This window comes from Oncorhynchus mykiss, chromosome 25 (assembly GCF_057628025.1).
Source record: "Oncorhynchus mykiss isolate SJ-2025 chromosome 25, ASM5762802v1, whole genome shotgun sequence".
Classification (NCBI taxonomy): Eukaryota; Metazoa; Chordata; class Actinopteri; order Salmoniformes; family Salmonidae; genus Oncorhynchus; species Oncorhynchus mykiss.
In genome coordinates, this window is record NC_143046.1 from 9,242,501 (window position 1) to 9,252,205 (window position 9,705).

The 9,705-nt window shown below is 42.8% G+C and overlaps 1 protein-coding gene across 1 annotated transcript in view; it reads right to left on the bottom strand.

The window, feature by feature from the left end:
* LOC110504535 (protocadherin Fat 2) overlaps positions 1-3,032 on the bottom strand; it is a 75,123-nt gene extending 72,091 nt beyond the window's left edge. The window contains exon 1 of the mRNA XM_036969560.2: positions 2,656-3,032. The gene's annotated coding sequence lies outside the window, so the exon portion shown is untranslated. The remainder of the gene's footprint in view (positions 1-2,655) is intronic.
* Positions 3,033-9,705: the final 6,673 nt, after the last annotated feature.

Below are 9,705 nucleotides of genomic sequence, written 5' to 3' on the forward strand. Positions count from 1 at the left end.
ACTCTGGACATCAGCCGTTAGTTACCTCTACACCCAGTAACTCTGGACATCAGCCGTTAGTTACCTCTACCACCCAGTAACTCTGGACATCAGCTGTTAGTTACCTCTACTACTGAGTAACTCTGGACATCAGCTGTTAGTTACCTCTACCACCCAGTAACTCTGGACATCAGCCGTTAGTTACCTCTACTACCTAGTAACTCTGGACATCAGCTGTTAGTTACCTCTACCACCCAGTAACTCTGGACATCAGCCGTTAGTTACCTCTACCACCCAGTAACTCTGGACATCAGCCGTTAGTTACCTCCACCACCCAGTAACTCTGGACATCAGCCGTTAGTTACCTCTACACCCAGTAACTCTGGACATCAGCCGTTAGTTACCTCTACCACCCAGTAACTCTGGACATCAGCTGTTAGTTACCTCTACTACTGAGTAACTCTGGACATCAGCTGTTAGTTACCTCTACCACCCAGTAACTCTGGACATCAGCCGTTAGTTACCTCTACTACCTAGTAACTCTAGACATCAGCCGTTAGTTACCTCTACTACCCAGTAACTCTGGACATCAGCCGTTAGTTACCTCTACCACCCAGTAACTCTGGACATCAGATGTTAGTTACCTCTACACCCAGTAACTCTGGACATCAGCTGTTAGTTACCTCTACACCCAGTAACTCTGGACATCAGCTGTTAGTTACCTCTACACCCAGTAACTCTGGACATCAGCCATTAGTTACCTCTACCACCCAGTAACTCTGGACATCAGCCGTTAGTTACCTCTACACCCAGTAACTCTGGACATCAGCCATTAGTTACCTCTACCACCCAGTGCCACAGGCAGACTAATCACCTAAATGACTGGGAGTGGACAGTAATGTATTGCCAGGTCTTTTTTTCTTTCTTTTTGACCTTTATTTAACTAGGCAAGTCAGTTAAGAACAAATTCTTACTTTCAATGACTGCCTAGGAACAGTGGGTTAACTGCCTTGTTCAGGGGCAGAACGACAGATTTTGACCTTGTCAGCTCGGGGATTCGATCTTGCCCAACGCCCCAACCACTAGGCTACCTGCCGCCCCAACCCCAACCACTAGGCTACCTGCCGCCCCAACCCCAACTCCTAGGCTACCTGCCGCCCCAACCACTAGGCTACCTGCCGCCCCAACCACTAGGCTACCTGCCGCCCCAACCACTAGGCTACCTGCCGCCCCAACCCCAACCACTAGGCTACCTGCCGCCCCAACCACTAGGCTACCTGCCGCCCCAACCCCAACCACTAGGCTACCTGCCGCCCCAACCCCAACCACTAGGCTACCTGCCGCCCCAACCCCAACCACTAGGCTACCTGCCGCCCCAACCCCAACCACTAGGCTACCTGCCGCCCCAGTACATTCATTCTAATGGACAAGACTGGCTTAAGACAATGCCATTTATAGCGCGCGTGCACACACACACACACACACACACACACACACACACACACACACCTATCTATTGGTAAAGCACAGTAACATCACAGTGCAGTCTCAGGTTATTCCAGGTTGAAGGAATGTGATCTATCAATAGGAACTCATCAACTCCTAGATGCTCATTTGTTTCAGGAATTAAGCAGGAATATGAATGGAGGAAAAAAACTTCACGGCCAATGGGAAGCCAGGGAAGTCTCCGTCATGGAAACGGACGAGTGGGCTTCCAGGAGGTTATCTGATGGGCCATCCGTCTGTCATAGGTAACAAAGTTGAACGTTCAGACCATCAGCGTCTCTTACAGATTTCATAGGTTGGTAGAGCATGGCATTTACAACACCAGGGATTGTGGGTTTAATTCTCATGGGGGACCAGTATGAACAAGTTTTTTATTTATTTATTTATGATGCATTCACTCCTGTATGTCGCTCTGGATAAGAGTGTCTGCTAAATGACAACTTTTGTATTTATTTGTCATGTAAAATACGAAAGTCAACACATCTCAGTGACAGAAGTCAAATGATCCTACTGGGGCCACATGATGCCACTCTTGGAAATATGTTTTTATGTCAGTAAACAGGGGTCAACTGGGGTCAACAGAAGGAGGGACAACTAAGCTACAAGCTTATGAACAAAGCAAGTTTATATAAAGAGTTTTTGGGATTTAAAAAAAAATTGTTAATCCAGGCATTTCCTCCACAAACAAGTTTAGCTCAATTCCCATGCATATTTCACAGCAATTACTTATCTCCCACGCAATGCATACATACAAAACTACAGAAAACGACTTTTAGTGAATGGAAATAGTCCCAAATAGTGCACGATATGCAAAATGTTCCCACATTGGAACACACCCTAAGCCATGCCCAGGCCGTTCTAGAAGCTGTGTTGAGTCAATAAAACAAACCACGATGACACTTAGCATGCAGGATTAAACAGTAAGTTTACAGTAAGTAACTGGGTAACACTTTTATGAATCAGCCTTTATCACTGATTAAGACATGTTTAGAAATGCCTTTTTTAATGCGTTATAACTTATGAAACATGTTATATATGCTTTTCATTTTGTAAGACTTTAAGAGTGGTAAAAACAAACTGCTTAGAAGTGTTTAGAAACTTCAGTAACTAAAGTTGCACATGAATTCAGCTTGCATCTGTCAACACTGACAGAACAGAACAGAAACTTACCCAAGGTTCTCTAAGTTGACCCCTTCTGAAATGTTTCTTGTTATTATTTTCCTCCTTTATGCTTTAAGGATTTTGCAGATCCAGCAAAACGAGAGTGACAAGCACTGTTGTTCTTCCATAGTGTCTCTCGTGGGAAGAAAAAAAACACACATGCAATATTGTGAACTCTGTCAGTGTCAATAGCCGGCTAGTTAACTTTACTCACATCTATTCTACTCAGGAGCTTTGCAGGAGAGTACTAAGAGAATCCTAGCTCCCTGAGGAACTCCACGGTCCCCTCCCACTTCTCACACTGTCCCCTCCTCCCCCACCTCCTCCCTCCATGAGTCCCTCACACCCACACACACACACACTCACACACACACGGTTGCCTGTGCACAGATTGTGGGCTGGTTCTTTCATGTTAGCCTTCTGGGCTGGGGCCAGAGAAGTGCTCAGTGCTCTCAGGGCGTGTATTGAAACAATAGTTGTTGGTGTACCTGTCCTGTTTGGATAGTCTAACTCGCAGGTTTGAGAAATTAAACCCTGGCTTGCTCTTGTCAGCAAATAGCCTAAACACCATCAAGCAACATTATGAACCCAACATTCAAATGCTGTTGCTGCGGGATTCTGTAGTGCTGTAGTGCTGTAGTGCTGTAGTTCTCTAATGTTCTAGTGCTCTAGTGCTCTAGTTCTGTAGTTCTGTAGTTCTGTAGTGCTATAGTTCTGTAGTGCTGTAGTGCTGTAGTTCTCTAATGTTCTAGTGCTGTAGTGCTGTAGTTCTGTAGTGCTATAGTGCTCTAGTGCTGTAGTTCTGTAGTGCTGTAGTGCTGTAGTGCTGTAGTTCTGTAAGTGCTATAGTGCTCTAGTGCTGTAGTTCTGTAGTTCTGTAGTTCTGTAAGTTCTGTAGTTCTGTAGTGCTGTAGTTCTGTAGTGCTCTAGTTCTGTAGTGCTGTAGTTCTGTAGTTCTGTAGTTCTGTAAGTTCTGTAGTTCTGTAGTGCTGTAGTTCTGTAGTGCTCTAGTTCTGTAGTGCTCTAGTGCTGTAGTTCTGTAAGTGCTATAGTGCTCTAGTGCTGTAGTTCTGTAGTGCTGTAGTTCTGTAGTTCTGTAGTTCTGTAAGTGCTATAGTGCTCTAGTGCTGTAGTTCTGTAGTTCTGTAAGTGCTATAGTGCTCTAGTGCTGTAGTTCTGTAGTGCTGTAGTTCTGTAGTTCTGTAGTTCTGTAAGTGCTATAGTTCTGTAGTTCTGTAGTTCTGTAGTTCTGTAGTGCTGTAGTGCTGTAGTTCTGTAAGTGCTATAGTTCTGTAGTTCTGTAGTGCTGTAGTTCTGTAGTTCTGTAGTGCTGTAGTGCTATAGTTCTGTAGTGCTGTAGTGCTGTAGTTCTGTAAGTGCTATAGTGCTGTAGTTCTGTAGTGCTGTTGTTCTTTAGTTCTGTAGTTCTGTATTTCTGTAGTTCTGTAGTTCTGTAGTGCTATAGTTCCATAGTGCTGTAGAGCTGCTGTAGTTCTGTAGTTCTATAGTTCTGTAGTGCTCTAGTGCTGTAGTTCTGTAGTTCTGTAGTTCTGTAGTGCTGTAGTGCTGTAGTTCTGCTGCTTACACCCTCAGGTCAACAGACTTTGTCTTATTGTTGTGTAAACAGTGGCACACCGCACATGCTCAGTACAACACTCAGCAAATTACCCGAGGCTGTCAAATGAGATGAACTCACCAGAGCTAAAGGAGATATTTGATTCTCTCAGGGAGGGGATCACATTGAAATATTAGACCGACGTTAGGACCTGTCCTCAGTCTTCCCCGTGGGGTTAGTGTTGACACTGTGAGGTGTCAACACGGTTCAGGATACAGTGAGAAACGGAACCGTACCTCTCCTTCTAACCCAGGTGCAGGAACAGCGGACTGAAGATGAAAAGACTAAGGTCGTAAGACATTTGAAGTGTGCTTTCAAAAAGTCCATACTTTATTGTTAGAACACCTCAGGGTACAAACGCCAGAGTAAGAGAGTCAGAACAGAACCGCCGACTCGGTCCCTCGTCAGTTTCTCCAGGCATTGTGGTTCATGTAAGCAGGCCACGAGGACAGTGCCAGGACCTGATATTTCCAGGGGCACAGTGAACACATGGACGTCAGGGGGAAGAGAGGGGAGTCTGTTGGGTATGGCCTACAAAGACAACAGAAGGTGGGCACTGGGCCAGCAGCAGCAGGGGCACCTGTCAGTAGAAGAACACCTTCAGGGTGAGGATTAAGAGCAGCACACAGCATCAGTCCTAATGCTGATGAAGAAACAACCCGGCATTTTCATAGATATCAGTTACGCAACGTTTTTTTTTAATTTGAGTAGCATTTAATTGTTTATTCAGGATTTAGTTTAGCCGTCAACCTAAGCAATGGAAGCAGGACCGTTTTTTAAAAGCATGATTCGTGAACTGGATAATCTGCGGGGGGGAATTTTCTCAATCCTGCAGAAATTGTTTTATATAAAAATGTAAAAAAAATTAAATACATATTTCAATTCAAATGAAACCAAACACAGATACTTAACACAGTTGTATTGAAGTATATACAGACAGTATGGTAATTATTTAAACATTTTTCCATAGGTTCTTCTATTTGTCTCTTAAACAATAACATAGGTAGGAAACAAGGTCAATATAATCCCATAAAGATGTTATCAGGTAGGTCAGGTCACATATCTGACATGTTGGGACCATTCCTCTCTAACCTCTAGACAGACAGACAGGTAATGGGCAGTGAAGCAGTGAAAGGCTTTTTGTCAACAGTCAGACAGTAAAATCTATTGACCATATTCTTAAACAAATGAATGATGGATGGATTAAGGTCTCTCTGTTTAACCCCAGTAAGTCATACAACATAAATACTACTTTAACTTTCGTTTAGTGTGTCTGTCAGTACGTTCCCTTCCTTACCCCCCTTCGTTACCCCATTCCTTTCCCCCTTCGTTACCCCCTTCCTTTCCCCTTCGTTACCCCCTTCCTTTCCCCCTTCGTTACCCCCTTCCTTTCCCCCTTCCTTTCCCCCTTCCTTACCCCCAGGGTAAATAGAGCTGTGGGTCATATAGGACAGAGGCTGGGGGACAGAGTGATGTAGCAGGAAAATTCAGAGAGAGAAGAAGATATAAAGTTGAAATGGAACAGATTCCAAATACTAAATTCTATATTCTGAATTCCAGTATAAAACACTGCACTGTTTATGAATTTGTTGATTTGGATTTGTGTGACTCCGCATCAATGAATGCTGCAATAAGCCTGTGGTTTGAAACATGAACTAACATTACAGTAACAACAGACCGAAAAAAACGGACTGAAATGCAACCCGCCTGTTAGCCGGATCCGTCCTACAGGTAAACACAGGAGTAAACCTTGTTTGTCCTCTCCTTGTCCAACAAAGATAGAAGATAGAAGATAGTTGATCTTTCTCAAGTATGCTGGGCTGTCAGAGTGGCCCAGGACTCTCTCACACACACACACACACACACACACACACACACACACACACACACACACACACACACACACACACACACACACACTGTCTCTGTCTGTGTGGAGTATTTACTTGGTGGTGGCAGTCAGTCAGATCCCAATGCATTTAGGAAGACAAGACTGTTAGAGGCGTTAGCTTGTTAGGGTGGCTGAACACAGTTTCGGATTACACTGTTATTACAGATGTAGGGTCTTAATTTGATCACCCTGCTGTTGCTGGAAATTTCATCCTACACAGCAGGGAATGCGAACTTGTAGTGTATTCAAGGTTTAAAAAGGCTTCTAAAGTTTGTAATTTCCACTTAAAAGTGTCAGACGTGAACATTTATCAAATACATTTATCAAAACATTTATAAAAAAATGGCCATTCATTTAAATCCACATAATAATTCAAATTTCCTTTTGCTGCAGGAATTTCCTGCTGTGAGAAACTGGTGAAATTACAGACAGAAGTTGGCATACCGGCCGACTATACCGGCCGTACCGACTATACCGGCTGTACCGACTTCACCGGCCGTAACGGCTGAACCGACTTCAGACGCGTAGAGCAAAACGGAGAACACCATCGTGTTTGTGAGAGTCTCACCTCTCCATAGAGGGGTCACAATAGTTCGTAGGCCGCTACAGACAATTTTGTGAAAAGACTGATTTTCAGGATGTCTCGTGGTCTGACAAACACCGCTATACCTTGGCAGCTTGATCTTACGAGCTTACATCTAGTACTTGTATTTCAACCAAAAGAGATCAATCGAAAGAGATCAATCAAAAGAGATCAATCAAAAGAGATCAATCAAAAGAGATCAATCTTAAGAGATCAAACTGGCCCATAACGCTATGGATATACAGTGCCTTTGGAAAGTATTCAGACCCCTTGACTTTTTCCACATGTTGTTAGGTTACAGCCTTATTCTAAAATGGATTAAATAGTTTTTACCCCCTCATCAATCTACACACAATACCCCATAATGACAAAGCAAGAACAGGTTAAGACATTTTAGCAAATGTATTAAAATAATAACTGAAAATATCACATTTATATAAGTATTCAGACCCTTTACTCAGGACTTTGTTGAAGAACCTTTTGGCAGCGATTACAGCCTCGAGTCTTTTTGGGTATGACGCTACAAGCTTGGCACACCTGCATTCGGGGAGTTTCTCCCATTCTTCGCTGCAGAACCTCTCAAGCTCTGTCAAGATGAATGGGGAGCGTCGCTGCTCAGATATTTTCAGGTCTCTCCAGAGATATTCGATCGGGTTCAAGTCCGGGCTGTGGCTGGTTCACTCAAGGACATTCAGAGACTTGTCCCAAAAGACTTGTCGCAAAAGCACTCCTGCGTTGTCTAAGCTGTGTGCTTAGGGTCATTGTCCTGTTGGAAGGTGAACGTTCGCCCAGTCTCAGGTCCTGAGCGCTCTCTTTCATGGAGCAGGTTTTCATCACGGATGTTCTCAGTACTTTGCTCCGTTCATCTTTGCCTTGATCCTGACTAGTCTCCCAGTTCCTGCTGCTGAAAAACACCTCCACAGCATGATGCTGCCACCACCATGCTTCACCGTAGGGATGGTGCTAGGTTTCCTCCAGATGTGACTCTTGGCATTCAGGCCAAAGAGTTCAATCTTGGACATCAGACCAGAGAATCTTGTTTCTCATGTTCCGAGAATCTTTAGGTGCCTTTTGGCAAACTCCAAACTGTCATGTGCCTTTTACTGAGGAGTGGCTTTCATCTGGCTACTCTACCGTAAAGGCCTGATTGGTGGAGTGCTTCAGAGATGGTTGTCCTTCTGGAAGTTTCTCGCACCTCCACAGAGGAACTCTAGGGTTCTTGTTCACCTCCGTGACCAAGGCCTTTCTCCCCCGATTGCTCAGTTTGGCTGGGCGGCCAGCTCTAGGTCTTGGTGGTTCCAAACTTCTTCCATTTAAGAATGATAGAATATAACATATACTGTTTACAGGAAACTCCCTCTACATCCTTAGATGAAGTTGTGTGGAAAAAAGGAGTCGATTGATGAAATAACTTTCTGGAACTCAAAAGGTGTGATTATTTTAAGAAACAAAAATGTAGATCTGTTTGTACAAATAGACAGGAATCATTCACAAGGAAGGTGGATCTTTTTTAATATGAAAGCAGACGAAAAATAGATTTGGCTCATTAATCTACATGGTTCAAATCAGGATGATCCATACTTCTTTGAAAATATTTATAGCAATTTATTGAACTTACAGGCAACAAATGATAAATTAATTTTGGTAGGAGACTATAACACAGTGTACATCAATGGACCATAAAGGTGATCACTCTACAAACTATCATCCCCGTGCCCTTAAGGAAATCACTCTACAAACTATCATCCCCGTGCCCTTAAGGAAATCACTCTACAAACTATCATCCCCGTGCCCTTAAGGAAATCACTCTACAAACTATTATCCCCGTTCCCTTAAGGAAATCACTCTACAAACTATCGTCCCCGTGCCCTTAAGGAAATCACTCTACAAACTATCATCCCCGTGCCCTTAAGGAAATCACTCTACAAACTATCATCCCCGTGCCCTTAAGGAAATCACAAACTTTATGGACACATTAGAAATAGGGGATATTTGAAGACTAAAAAACCCTGACCTAGTGAGATATACGTGGAGGAGACTTAATCAAGCTAGTCGTCTTGACTACTTTCTTGTCTCTTTCTCTCTTGCATCAAAGGTTTAAAAAGTTTTAACAGGAGACAGAATGCGATCGGATCATCATCTAATTGGCCTTCACATAACTCCTATAGATTTTCCAAGTGGAGGGGGATATTGGAAATTGAAGTTTACTGGAGGACAAGTTGTTTTTTAACTAAAACAAAATAATACTGAATTTTTCCAGTATAATATAAGTTCAGCAAATCCCCTTATTGTTTGGGATACCATTCAATTCAATATTCATCAATAATTTAAAAAAAGCAGTTTCTGGCTAAAGAGACAATACTAACAAGGGAAATACATTAACTAATAGTACAGGTTGATAGCAATTAAAACAATACTACAGAGATACAAAATAAGTTAGAGGAGAAACAAAAAGAACTTGAGGAATCTATCTAATGTAATCTATCACACAAATAAATCAAACTGGATGGAATATGGAGAATATTGCACAAAATTCTTCCTGAATCTCCAACACAGGAACGCTAACAAAAATAAGTTGCAGAAACTCGTTACTGACGACGGAGTCATCTATGATTCTCCAAATTATATTTTAAAAGAGGAAGCTAGACATTTTAAGCAGATGTTCTCTTTTCCAACTCCTCCTCTCCCACTGAATGAAGATTACAGAATTCTTTCCAAATAATAATAAAAAGATGAAAATGAACAAATGTTCGGAAAGATCCGTGCGAAAGCCAAATTACAGAGGAACAACTTTTTGAGGCTATTAAATCCTTTCAGTCTGGAAATACCCCAGGGGTTGATGGCATACAGGTAGAGGTGGGTGATATAGTGCTGCTACTAACCATTATGGATGAATAAACTCTGTTGTGCTGAAATGAAGTGTTGTCTTGTGAAGGTTTTAGGGAACTGAACATCAAAATAAGGGCGTAA